The sequence below is a fragment of the Hipposideros armiger genome, unplaced genomic scaffold, assembly GCF_001890085.2.
Source record: "Hipposideros armiger isolate ML-2016 unplaced genomic scaffold, ASM189008v1 scaffold_48, whole genome shotgun sequence".
In the NCBI taxonomy this organism is placed as follows: Eukaryota; Metazoa; Chordata; class Mammalia; order Chiroptera; family Hipposideridae; genus Hipposideros; species Hipposideros armiger.
This window is the reverse complement of record NW_017731398.1, coordinates 3,422,384-3,422,606: the sequence shown is the minus strand read 5'-3', so window position 1 is coordinate 3,422,606 and position 223 is coordinate 3,422,384.

The following is a 223-nucleotide window of genomic DNA, read 5'->3' as shown; positions in this document are numbered from 1 at the left end:
CGTCCAGCACCGCCGTCCCCGCCGGAGCCGCGGCCTGGAAGCTCAGTGGGCGGCAGCCCCCGGGCGCCTTTGTCAGGACCGGCTCCCAGCGCATCCTGACGGGCTGCTCCCCACGCTCCGCCCAGGCCGCGGGCTGGGGACGCGCCCCCCGCGTGCGTCTGGGGGGCCCCCCCGGGCGTGGGCGTGGGGCGAGCGGCCCGGCGCGTGCGCGGGGGTCGCCGGG